This window comes from Mus caroli, unplaced genomic scaffold (assembly GCF_978045245.1).
Source record: "Mus caroli unplaced genomic scaffold, Mus_caroli_1 scaffold_11, whole genome shotgun sequence".
In the NCBI taxonomy this organism is placed as follows: domain Eukaryota; kingdom Metazoa; phylum Chordata; class Mammalia; order Rodentia; family Muridae; genus Mus; species Mus caroli.
The window spans coordinates 48,129,661-48,142,941 of record NW_028227266.1 but is presented as its reverse complement, the minus strand read 5'-3'; the positions used below and the strand labels follow the sequence as shown (position 1 = coordinate 48,142,941).

At 44.1% G+C, this 13,281-nt stretch overlaps 1 pseudogene; it reads right to left on the bottom strand.

The window, feature by feature from the left end:
- Positions 1 to 3,624: 3,624 nt before the first annotated feature.
- On the bottom strand, positions 3,625 to 6,955 carry LOC110302339 (phosphoglycerate mutase 1-like; annotated as a pseudogene).
- Between the last annotated feature and the right edge of the window lie 6,326 nt (positions 6,956 to 13,281).

Sequence of the window (13,281 nt, the reverse complement as noted above, 5' to 3'; positions counted from 1 at the left end):
AAAGCAAGGTGATCATTGATTCTCTAGCTCCTGCACACTTTCCCCAAGGACCAAGAACCTCTTAGACCCAACTAAGAAAGGTGTGTCTATATGCATGCTTACTTCTCTTAATTCACTAACTAGGCAACTCACTTTAGTTTCCTGAGAAGTAAGGAGTAGACGGCAGAGAGGGTCCTGGTGTTACCTTGGAAGCCTTCCTCTTTCTAGAGGGAACCTTAGTAAGGGAGATCTCTAAGTTCCACTTCCTAATGAGACTATGGAATGCACCAGCTCAGTACTTGATGGCTCTGTGGGTCAGGCCATCTCTACCCCACATCTCTCCACTCCCATTGTTTTTTCACCCTAACTCTTGCTTTCTTGTCTTTGGCTGGAACAGTGCCATATGGAGCCATATCAGAGCCCGAGGCAAACAAACAAAACAAAACAAAAAATAATATCAGCCTCATTGCTTTTTGTGAGTTGTGTGTACTAATTTTCACTTTTAAAATATTGCATATGTTAACATTCTTTATCTTGGTTACGGTTTGAGATCCTCCTGGTTGAGGTAATTGGTTTTACTTTGCCCTGGTACTGGCCTTCCCTGTCAGAGAGAGTTAAGAAGTATTTAAAGATATATTTCCTTTCTCAGCAGCCAACTCTTCCTGACTTGAGGTTAGGATTTAATTTAAAGCTGTTTTGGAAGAAAAAAAAAATGGAAAGAATTTTTCCACTTCGACTTGCTTATCCGTGCAGACATCATTGCTGAAGAGTCATCTAATAAACTAATAACTGATATGGCTTCTGAGAGGTGAAATGGGCTTCAGAGGAGGGACAGAGGGAGATTGACCCTAAGAATATTTTAGACTAACTAACTAACTAATCCTTTCCAGTGCTGAGTTCAAAACCAGGGTCTTGCATCTGCCGCACCAGTATTCTGCTGCTGGAGTATGTTCCCAATTCATAATTATTTTTTTTTAAATTAAGGAATAAAACTTCCTATTTACAAAGGTGTTACTTCACTACTGAAAAAAATGGGAGCTACAGGTAAAGAAGGAAACAAACAGAACACGTTTGTAATCTCACCATGCTGTTAAAGCCAGAGTTTTTATCTTGCTCTAATTGCATATTGCAGATTTCACAAAGATAGTGTGTATTCAAATAGTTGTATTGGTGGACTTTTGTCATTTAAAATTGTTGACTCATTTCTAAGCAAATGCTTTGATTATTTCTCAGTGACATTATTTTCATTGGTTATCCACCATTTCTTCCTGCACATATGCCACAGCTTATTTGACCAATCCTAATGACCAGGTCTTTAAATTTTTAAAAATGTATTATTCTCTCTTATACTATATCTCACCAGAGTTTTCCCTCCCTCCTTTTCTCTCATGGCATGTCAAGTTACAGTAAGACTGGGCATCTTCCCTCATATTTATGCTGGATTAGACAGCTCGGTATAAGGGAAAGTGTCCCAGAGCAGGCAAAAGAGTCAGAGACAGCCCCTGACCCACTGTTAGGAGTACCACAGGAAGACCAAGCTACACAACCATAAATTCTGTGCAGAGAGTCTAGGTCAGACCCATGCAGGCTCCCTGGTGGTCCATTCAGTCTCCACAAGCCCCTATGAAGCTGGTTTAGTTGATTCTGTGGGCCATGTTCTCATGCTGTTCCTTATCCCCTCTAGCGTTCTACAATCCTTCCTCCCCCTCTTCCACAGGATCCTCCAAGCTCCTTCTCTAATGACCAGTTCTCAATGACACTAAAGTGGAAGCCTGGCCACGTCCTCTTCTGCTGTCTTATTGCTTTGCTAGAATAAATTTATAGATTAGTGCATGTTGGTACAAAGGGAACACACACACACACACACACACACACACACACACAGTCTTTTTCCTTTTAAATATACACTGTTAAGTTACCTTTAAAAATCTTATACCAGTTTATACTACCAATTTATCCCACTGTGTGCCTGAGTTCTAGTGCTAATTTTAAGAGTTAATCTTGGTGGGCTGAAGAGAAAATGAGGCAGATACATGCAAACCCACACATCGTTCTGACGAAAATGATCATCGTTCTCATATTATGGTGAAAAAACATCAACTATGTTTCTCACACTGCCTGTCCTGGGACATTGGAAACAGAATGGTAAGCACCGCTAAGCTAAAATTTGGGCCATGAACCCACAAGTAAAGCTGCAAAAAATGACAGTGACCCCCTTGTCTCTCCCTTTGGCAACATTGAGCTCTGATGGGATGAGTGAACCGACAGCTCTGTCTTGGTTATTGTTCATGTGGCTGTGATAAAATATACTGACAAAAACAACTTAAGGGAGTAAGGGCTTCTTTTGGCACAGTTTTCGGGTAGAGTCCACCACGGTGGGAAAAGCACTGAAGCAGCAGCCTGGGACAGCAGGTATCTGCTGTCAGGAAGCAGAGAATCATGAAGGCTGGTACTCAGGCAGCTTTCTTCTTCTGTGCACTCTGGGACCCAAGCCTAGGGAATGGCTCTGCCTACTATTAGAATGGATCTTCTCGTTTTGATTAACCTAATCAACATACCTACTCAGGCAAGCCCAGAGGCTCACCTGATCTAAACAATCCCTCATAGGTGTATCTGCAATCTTTGTTCTAGGTGATTCTAGATCCTGTCAAGTTGAGCATCAGTAGTAACCATCCAACCTCCCTTCTCTACTTACACTATATCTTAAACATTAAGGTTGGTCTAGATTTCTGCTCTTCTCATCACTTTGAAACACTCTCTAACCTGGGTTCCCTCTAGGGACTTTCTAAAAAATACAAATCAGCATGTAATATTTCTTTCTCTGTTTCCTCCCATTCATTTGTTTATTTTATCCCACACCACTCCTTTATTATACTGATTTAGAGTGAGATTTAGTTGTCATGTACAAACAAGTTCTGAACTCATATGGCAGGGCCAATCAGCTGGAGCCTGACTCAGTCAATTACAAAAACTTGGACATGATCAAGGTGCACTTCGCTTCCACAAAACAAGGTGAAGGAATCCTAGCCCAGCAAGAGGTACTCCTGCCTCTGTAGACAAGGATTTTATCTCATTTGATATGAATGGCTTCTGGTGACCACATGGGACTGTTTCAAAAGCCATGGAAACCTCAGAGGGGCTTTAATGTGCTGATATATGCACTTTTCTTTTTGTAAAAGTAAATGTAACATACAGACTTGACAAGAGTGAGCCCAACCTTCTGGGGTCCTTTAAGGTTAGAGAGGAAGTAGTATCTTCTACATCATTATGGAAGCTACTTTCATCTTTCACTGGAATGATTAGGGCCCTCAATTACCTAACTGTGAAAGAGTGCAAGACGGGCCCTAGGGACAAAAATGGGCCACAGTTTCTCCTCGTTGGTCATACCACAGCCTGGTTCTTCCCTGACTTCTTCCTAAGCAGACCCTTAGTAAACAAAGGACTGAGAAAAGCTGTAATTGCTACCTCTTCAACTCTTCTAGTAAGAGGAACTGATCCTGGATGTGGACCAAGAATCTGCACCCCAGAGGTGTTATCCTGACTAGATTCTGTGAAGGGAGTCTGGAGTGGGGGCAAGGGATAAAATACTGAAATGAAAATGGAGCCACAGGTCCCCATCGGCAGCTGCAAGTTAAACTTGAGATCCTAAAGATGTAGGTAGTGACAAGTGTTGGAGAAGGATGCAGAAAGCATGAACAGGCAAAGAGGGTGTTCTTGGGGGTAGGAGTCTCTTCTCCTTCTCTTCTTGACCTTGCCCAGAGCAGCCCCAGCTTCCATGGCTTTATACATGATCTCCTCATCTCCCAGGAGCTGCATGGGGTTGATGGGCTTCAAGTACTTGTCCAGTTCACGGACAGTGGGAATGCCCACCAGTGGGGTCTTCTAAGAGCCCCCCAGATGTGAGGTGATGCCCCAAGGGCTGCTGCAATGGTGGCAATCAAGACCTGTTTTCCTCCATTTATCTGGGGGACAGTTTCTTCATTCCAGAAGGGCAGTGCTCTGGCAATAGTGTCCTTTAGGCTCTCATGGGAGAGTAACAGGTCCTCAGAAAGGTCTGCATACCTGCGATCATTGCTGATGTCACTGGAGAAGGGATGACCAGGCTCCATTGGTGGTGGTGGGACAGCGTAAGATTGCCTCCTGATCTTTAGCTGCTCTTTATCATATCATGCTTAGCAGAAGTTTTTGCTTTATTGAGACTAGTTAGATCCCATAATCTCTCTCTTTGAGGCATCAACTTCTGACCACTGACAGTCACATCTGGTCAGTGGCATCCAGAACTGTCCTGAGGGTCCGATTGCTCTCTTCTGCACCGAGGTGAAGGCCTCATACCAGCCACTGAAGTGGTTCTCCAGGTTCTGGGCACTGTCCCCTTGTCAAATCATCCCTACCTTGTGCCATATCGATAGACAAAGGATGTGGTAGCAACTGAGGATAACTGAGATTCCTCTTTCTTTTAGATGGGGGTTGAGGAAGGCATTCTTTCTTTCCAGAGCTTCAACCTGCTACTTTCCCATGTCTCAGCTGTAAACTCCACATTTATAACGAGTGTCAACTTTATTGTGAGCTCACTGCTGAGGACAAACCATTTCAGACTCTCTTGCCTTTTTTCTTGCAGATTCTCCGGGTTCAGCTTGCCTTTTTGTCAGTGTTAAGACTCTCAGGGTTTTCTTTCTCTGAGGAGAGGATACTTTTTAGGTCTCTCATAACTGTTTTGTGATTACCTTAATTTGCAGGCAAGGGGAACAAGGCAGAGATTTTACCTTGGGTGATCTCCAGAGAAAGACATCTTTTCCTGTAGGTGTTCCCCTTGGGGAAAGGCAGGCACAAAGAGGCACAAAGGCTTTTCCACTGTTGGAGGTTTAAATAAGGGTGCTCCTCCAGGGGGCATTGATAGTCAGTTTGATTGGCCTGAGAAACAACTACCAGATTCATACTACAGAATGAGCTAGATCATGAAGATTCTGACCCAATCAATGCATTAAACCCTTGATGAATTCATAATATGAGATTACAGGGAAACGGTGAGAGGTAGGAAATAGGCCTTGTTCTGGGAAGCTGATCACTGTGAGGAGAGTTTTAGGGTGTGTATGTTTGTATGTGTGGTATGTGTGTCTGTGTGTGTGTGGTGTGTCTGAGTGTGTGGTATGTGTATCTGTGTGTGTTTGTGTGTGTGGTATGTGTGTGTGTGTGGTATGTGTCTGAGTGTGTGGTTTGTGTGTCTGTGTCGTCTCTATTCCTGTGCTTCCTGGACACCACATTGTGACTGCTGCTCTCTGCTGCAGTCTCCTCACCCAGGCAGACTGACATTTCTGAAATGGTGAGCCAATAGAAGCCCTCCTCTCCTCAGGTTATGTCAGCTGTTCCATCGTGGGCACATGAAACTCAAGTAGTTCAAGCACTTGGAGTCAAATAAATTCTGCTCAGCCCTTATCACCCAGCCCAAGCATGCTTTGGTTTATCAAGCATCCTCAGAAGTAAACTGGAACTGGAATTTGTGCAAGGGACCTGACAAAATCCTTGGGTGCTGTTCGTTCTCAGATTGCTTGACTCATCCTGGTGGTACCCCAGCCCCTGCCAAGCAAGGGCTGTATATTTTATGCTCCTCCTCTGACGTCCTGTGATCTCTTGCCTCAGGTTGATTACAAGCCTGATCCCAGCCTAGAACAGAAAATGGCTGCTGGGAGATGGATGCCCTTTCTATGTCTTCCTTCTGTTCACACACGGGTACAAAAAGAAGGCATCTTTTCTTTTTGTAATTGCTTATGTTACAGGGTGTTCAACTCAGATAAGCCATTTGAGTGGACCAAGGAGAATAGAAATTGGCTGGGGATGATAGACATTAGTCCCTGGTGTCATTTTCCAGCATCCTCTGATTGTCCCTTGGAGGAGGATGTGTCTTTCTGACTCCTTATTGCCTCTCTGTTTCTCAAGTACACACTTACCTTTCACTTTAAGAGACATTGAAATCACCAGCTAATAGAAAGAAAGAAGCCAGATAATAAAATCATCAAACAAGGTAAAAAGACTTGGGTAATTTCTTGCAAGTTCTCATTTGTTCTATACAGAAACATAATGGATCGACTCTGCTGCTGCTGCTGTTTCTTTTAGGGCTAGGTCCGTTTTGTGGGGACCTCTTGTCCTTTCCTTTCCTAGGTCAGGATCTCCTGCCCACCTCTGCCTCCACCCCTCACTTTCAGAGCTCTGGAAATCCATGCTGGATGGTGCAGAAATATATTTTCTTCAAGCAAAACAATAAGCAATATAGGGTAGGTACCTTTCCCTAGTATTTGGAGAGCATTAAGTTAACAGATAGGATTTCCTCTACCTTAAAATTTATTTTCGTAAGTCTCTGACACTAGCTACTCCATTTATCTAAACTAGAGTCTAGTTTTAGATGGCATCTGATACTACAAACACTTTATGCTGGGCCAGATTGCATTTCATAGGTCCATATCTCATGAGACTTCATGAGAAGCACAGCCATAAAGGACATGTTCAAGTAAGACCAGAATAGATCATGTGTGGGCTTCTTAACACGAGTGAGGCATTTATGGCTTGAGAAGATGGTAGGGCTGTATCAAGGATATACTCACCTAAACTCCCTACTTTCCTCCAAGCAAGCTTGCAGAAAACTGGTCTATTCAATATTCAGCCTCACTGATGCTTGATGGTCTCCCATTCAGTCATTTTTTTTTTCCCTCTCCGGTGTGGCTCATGCCATGGGGAGCAAACTTTGGATTTGCAACCACTACAAATGGCACCGTTTCTCAAGTCTAAATTTCTAACGTCTTGTTTTCTCACCTTCCTATTGCTTGGTGTCTTGTCCACTCACCTCTTCTCTTCTCTTCTTAATCTTCAGATTCAGGGCTTGAAAGGTGGCTCAGGGGTTAAGAGTGTGCATCACTCTTACAGAGGATCTGAGATAAGTTCCCAGCACTCATGTCTGGTGAATCACAGCTACCTGCAACTCCATGTCCTCAGATCCTGGAGATCCAATGCCCTCTACTCGCCTCCATGGGCACCTACACACACACACACACACACACACACACACACACACACACACACATACACACACACACACACCATATTAAAAAATATCTTCAGATTCATAAAGCCACTTTTCTAGGGATGTGACTGTCTCCCGACCTTATTTTAAGACCTAAGGTATTTGCTAATGGTAACAAACTGGCAGAAAGTTGGTCTCACTGTGGTGTTTAGGGATGAAGCTTTTAGGAAGTGATTAAATTAGGTCAGTTCATTAGAGTAGATTCTCCATGATTAAATCCTTATGGCACTGGAAGAGGGGAAAAGGTCCATATTGACATGAAGATATCTCTATGTTCCTGCCTTGATGTACCAAGTTTATGTCATGTTGCTTATGTGCTAGGTAAATCTGTTTTCTTGATAGGGGAGCATGCCTTGGATGTTTCATTACAGTGATGAAAACCCCATTAATGTAATCACCTTTTGTTCTCAGCCATTTTCTTATCAACACCACTTAGCTTTATTTCCTCCCTTGGCCAGCCTGATTTCTTCCATCTACCCTGATGATGTCATTAACACCTTTCACTCCTTTCTTCTACCACTCTAGCTATGCAAAACTCCTCTGTTGGGTCTCTGGGTGATGCTTTTGTTCTCTCTGTGGCTCTTGAGCCTGATCATCATCAAGGGGAAAAAGCCACAGGATAGACTACTTTTAAAATTAATTATAGTGATGATAGATTTTAGGATGCCACCCACTACTTCCTGGTAGCTCTCCTGAGTCCTACTTCCACTTCTCTCCAGTCATTTCATATCTTCTCCTCTCTTTCTAACCTCCCCATCCCCTTACACGTGCTCTCAGTTCATGACCTCCATCTTTGAGTGGGGAGTGAGCAGAAAATATTTGGTGCTCACTCCCCACTAAAACTTCAAATCTATTGCCTTTTAGCACCATTGCCTCACTCCATCCATCTCATCTATATTTCCTTCCCACTACAATGAAGAAAGAATCTCTTGTGAATGAATGGGAAATTCTTACTAGGCACCCTGGTTGCAACTCCCTTCATATCTCAAAGGCTGTATCTGTCTCTGGGTCTATCAGTTCCTTTGCATCCCACTGTGACTAGGTGTTTGTTGAAAAGCAACAGAAAGAGGAGCAGGGTGATGGTGGTGGTGATGGTGGTGGTGGTGGTGGTGGTGGTGATGGTGGTGGGTGACTGATTATATTGCATGCACAGGCAAGGGTAGGGGAGAGCCTGATGCTCAGCTGACTTTCTCCTTTTTCCTCCCTAGCCTAGGACCCTCTCTTCTGTCCTGAATTACCCTTACCTCATTCTGGGCGATTTTTTTTGTCTCTAATTAAACCTCTCTGGAAACCCCCTTTAAGGCCATCAAGAGCTGCATTTCCTTGATGATTCTAAATTCAGTCAAGTTGACAGCACATGATAACCATCATCCTGGGGATCATTCATGTTTCCCACTCTGCCAAACCATTCTCATCAGGCAAACATGCTCTGGTCGGGCCCAGCCGACAAAGTACCCTTCCTTTAATTGCATGCAGCCCATCTACTGTCTACCATGGCAGGCTGGGGAAGGAGTTGTTTCAGTTTCAAACCTCATGCTCACCCCTCAGTCCTTTCCCTTCTGGCTGCTCCTTCTGAACACCACTAGACTGCTCTTTGCAAGGTTGCTGCCAGCTTTCTGGTGGCCCAGATGGTTCTCATCTTGATTTCTCAGCAGAATTTGACACTGATGATTACATTTCTGTCTGGAAACACGAAACCTCTCATGGAGTCCGCAACCTTCTGCCCTCTAGTTTTCTTCCTACTCCACCATCTTCTCCTTCTCGGTTGCTTTGCTAGATTACCCGTATCTAAATACTGGGCTTCTTTGAGGTTGGATCACAAACTCCTTCTTCTCTATCCCTATATTCTTTTCCATTTTCTCATTACCATGGCTTTAAGATGCCATATGTGTTCTGACCATTGTACCTTTACTTCTCCTGCCCAGCCCTGTTTACTGAAGTCCACATATTTCCCATCTCTTCCCAAATGTCCCACTGACATCTAAAAGCACATCTAACAGACACCTCTTCACTTTAGCCTCTCCACTTGAGGCTGCCCTTGTCTCGTCTGCTCCATCTCAGTAAATGTCACTTGCAGCCATCTGATTACCTACATTAGAATTCTAGCATTGTTCTCCATCCTGTTCTCAAGCCCTAACCTATCCAGTGCAATAGCAAATGAACCGTTTTGTCTTCTAATCAGATTCTCTTCCGACTTCTATTCCCAACCCTCACACTCATCACTTCCCAATGGAATAATTGAAATGCCCTTTCCCCAATTTTACCCCATGCACTCCCCCAAACAGCAATTCTACCAGCATTTTTTAAAAACCATATTATGTCATGTCACATATTGTCATGACACCCTCCAGTGAGGTGTGACTAAATCCTGTTACATTCCTCAGTTGACACACAGTCTGTGAGCCGCACACATTCCCATCCCTGATGTTGGATTACATCACCATATTTAAATATACTGTGGGGTGCTAGGTGTGATGGGGAATATGTGGCCTTCAGCAAACAGGGCTGGTGTGCTCCTGCCTACAATCTAAGCATGAGGGAGGAAGAGGTGGGAGGACCTTGAGTTTGAAGGCTGTTTAGAATACCTTGGCAAGTTCCAGGACAACTTAAGTTATGGAGAGAGAAACCCCGTATCAAACAAAAGCCAAGTACAAAACCAAACCAAAGACCTCCATAGATTTCTCCATCCTTTGTCATCTATTCCAGATGATCTTCTCTGGCTTTCTCACAAGTTTTACAGTGAGACTGTATTTGTTCTTTTTCTTGCCACTATACCTAAGTACCCACTGAGAAACTGCTTGAGGGCAGAGTCAATCATGGTAGGGAGATATGGCAGCCAAAAAGTGAAATGGCTGGTTTCAGGGCATCTGTAATTAGAAAGCAAAGACAAATGAGTTCTGTGACTCATCAGCCTTTCTCTCCCCCTCGACCCCCTTTATTCAGTCTAGGCCCACAGCCTACAGGAAAGTGCCAGCCACATTCAGGATGGGCCTTCCCTTCTCAGCTAACCCCCTCTGGGCAGGTCTCCATAGACCTGTCTCCATAAAAGAGTCTCCTAGTGATGCTGAATCCAGTCAAGCTGACAGTGAAGATGAACCATCCCCCCACCTCCTCATCAATATCTTCTTTAACTAGCTTTCTAAAGAAGACACACCCTTTCCCCCATGAGTTACATTAATCTTTCCTGGTTTTGCTTTATTATGTTTAGCATAATGCAGAGGGCCTTTGACTCTTGGTGTTGTTGGACATATTTTCTGTAATATTTCCTAGAATTAAAATTGTATGAGGCTAGGAGCCATGTCATCTGTGTTTCTGATCATGTCCTTATGCCTGGCACAGTGCTTGACTTCCAGGAACATTTGTAGAATGGGCTGATGAATAAATAATAAACGTTAATGAAGGTGCGCCCTGTATCCAGGCCATTCGAGGCATTTAGTAGATCTCAGTTCATCTTCAGATCTGAGCCTCTTCCTTAGTGACCCATCCAGAAAGTCTTTCATTATGTCTCGACTGTAAGATGGGAGCACTCTTAAAGCAGTCAGTTGAGGTTCTCATTTTCATGATGTGTTTTGCCTTCTCCAAATCCAGAAGCCATTCATTGGAAAGCAGATCACATGGCATATCTGAGAAACAAGGGCTACAAAGAGAGACATTCTAGTTACACTCTTGCTCTCAGGCATGTGACAGTGGGCAACACAACCCTCCCATGCTCTGTGACATTGCTATTGTAAAACTCAGAGTAGCACCAAATTAATGTGCTTCACAGGGCTTGAGTGAGACTGTCCTGCTGTGACAAGCACCCGAGAGATACAGTCTGGCGGAGGGAGGAATCATTTTGGCTCCTGGTTTTAGAGCTCTTGTTCAATGGTTGTTGGATAGCAACGTGATCAACCCCTTCAAGGGATATTTCTAGTGGTTCCCTTCTTTCACTATGGCCCAGCTTCCATAGTTACTCCACTTCTCAATGGTCCATTCAAACGTCAGAGCCATCAGGTGCCTGGGACATTGAGATCAGAGCCCACATGATCTAATCCCTGGAAAAGCCTTCACAGACACATTCAGAGGTAAGCTTCACTCATATCCTGGCTGTCTCCCTGTCCAGTCAAATTCACAATCAATACTAACTATTTCAGGGCCATGGTGGCAACTGACTGAGATAAATGAGTGGGAGATGTTTGTAACTGTCAAGTGTTGCCTGAACTTTCCAGAAGTTTCACTGAACTCATCTTGCTGGGAAATGGTAACTTAGTTTTCTCCCAGAATTGATATAAAGCACGGCTTTCTATGGTCCTTGGCTGCTTCTAGGCCTGGATTTCCTACCTGCATCCCCAAGGTGTTCCTTACTCCTCCTCTGTAGTAAACACATGAGATGCTTTTGTTTCCTCAGGCACAGTTCTGCCTGAGGGACTGATGGAATGTGGGACTCAGCAGCCACTGAGTGAGAAGCACGGTCTTGGTCCACCAGGCGTTACTCCCTCTTGGGTGGAAAAGTGCTGAGTCTTACAGAACGTGCCACTCCTATGCTCAGCACATTCTTACCACCTTCAGCCCTCACTGAAGATGAACTGGAGCTATGATAACCCAGGCCCTATTTCCTGAGTTTTCATAGATGGCCTTTTCCTGGCCCTTTCAAAGTTTTGGCTGTCTTGGCTCAGCTTTTAGAAGAGTTTCTTGGTTCTTGTAGAACACCATCCCGATGCCCAGTGTTCAGGGATGAGTGGATTATGGTGCCATACACAGATGTCCCCTTATATTCCAGTCCAGATGTTTTTGGGCTCCAGGTTATAATGCAGTGAGTTCAGAGGTAGTATCTAGGAGCATTCCTGATTGTGCTCATTCCCAGCCTGACCAGGGCTCAGAACTTGTGTCACAGCCTCACCCCTTCTGCTCCACTCATCCCTGCCACTGTCCCCTTACCTGTCATTCTCTCTAACCTCCTACTGACCAGAAGATAGGTGATCTTAATATATGTCTTTACACACTGAATCTTCTCATTGGAGGGAGGGAAGAAGGAGGGAGAGAGGAAGGAAGGAGGAGAAGAACTCCCCACATAGCCACCAAGCAGAGCACACTGAAATAAAATTAATAATAGATATGTTCTTAGCACCAGTTTGCTCTTCTAAGGTCATCCAACCCTATGGCATTCAATTTGATGTTACCATCTGCACCAACTGGGTCACATTCATGGATGTCCTGGATGCATGTGACCAAGGCTGCAATTTGGATACATCTGGATGATAATAGACATGATAAAAGCCATAGGAAGAGAGATATTTTTAAAAATGTAACAGAAGGAAAGCTATTTGAACAATTAGAACCACCTAAAGAGTAGCACAGCTTACCGCATAATGCCACTTGATCTCTAGCCATGAAAGAACTCAAATGAGCCAAATGACCATTTGCTAGGGAAAATATAGAGCAAAAATGTTAAACTAGGTAGGAGGTTGGGTCAGGTGACATCAGAGGTTCCTTCCAACACTTCGGTCAGCCTAGTGTCAGACAGGCAATATAGAAATTGACACCCCGCCTCTGTGAGAACCTGCCGCTGCTGTCTTCCACCCAGCCTGACACCTTCCAAAGGCCTCCTCCTAGTCAAAAGTTCCAACGGTAGGAGTCTGGGAGACTGGGCAATGACTTAAGATTTTTAGAAGAATGTTCAGAGAAATGGAATGTGTTAGTGATCCCTGGCTTGAGCCAGAAGTTCTAGAACCCAGTCAAGGCCTCTGCTGTTTCAGTTTTCACCTCCAGCAAGGCCGTGATTATTCCAGAAGCATTCGTTATGCCTCTAGAATAGCTCCTATATTACATTTGTGGGTGGTGGAATTCCTCATCCCCATACTTCTGGCAAAGGTTCATATAGATCAGGCTGGCCTCAAATTCCTTCTGTAGCTAAGGATAACCTTGAGTTTGTGACTTTTGTTGCCTTCAGATTCTACCATTCAAGTTCTGAGATTACAGGTGTAGTGCCACACGCCATTTGCATGGTGTTGAGAATTGAACTCAGGGCTTCATGCATGCTAGGCAATCACTCTACCCACTGAGCAATATCCCCAATTTCCTGTTCTTTATTCCTCTCCATGTGCATGCCTGGCTTTGTGGGTAACCTTAGACTAAGGCCACTGCCACCACGACATCTTTAGTATAGAACACCAAGAATGGAACTGTACGGAAGGTTATTGACAGAGAGAACATGAGGCATGGGCAGCTTTTTAGAGGGAAGAGATTACAGC